Below are 242 nucleotides of genomic sequence, written 5' to 3'. Positions count from 1 at the left end.
AAGGCGGAGAAAACAAAAACGAGGGGTGCAACACGAGGACTTCCCAGGAGGTCACCCATCCTAGTACTACTCTCGCCCAAGCACGCTTAACTGCGGAGTTCTGATGTGATCCGGTGCATTAGTGCTGGTATGATCGCACCCATCAAACTAATTACTTAAAATTCATATAATCCTTGAGCGACATACTAGCGTCCTTCCGATCCCAATCCAAACGGAGATCTGATCCAAACCCATGGCTACGC

General features: G+C 48.8%; 1 non-coding gene across 1 annotated transcript; it reads right to left on the bottom strand.

Annotated features, from left to right (window-relative positions):
- Positions 1-22: 22 nt before the first annotated feature.
- LOC118346035 lies at positions 23-141 on the bottom strand. The gene has a single exon (XR_004799446.1). It is a non-coding gene; the product is annotated as a 5S ribosomal RNA (ribosomal RNA).
- Between the last annotated feature and the right edge of the window lie 101 nt (positions 142-242).

This window comes from Juglans regia, unplaced genomic scaffold (genome assembly GCF_001411555.2).
Source record: "Juglans regia cultivar Chandler unplaced genomic scaffold, Walnut 2.0 Scaffold_6340, whole genome shotgun sequence".
In the NCBI taxonomy this organism is placed as follows: domain Eukaryota; kingdom Viridiplantae; phylum Streptophyta; class Magnoliopsida; order Fagales; family Juglandaceae; genus Juglans; species Juglans regia.
This window is presented reverse-complemented; position numbering and strand designations above follow the sequence as displayed.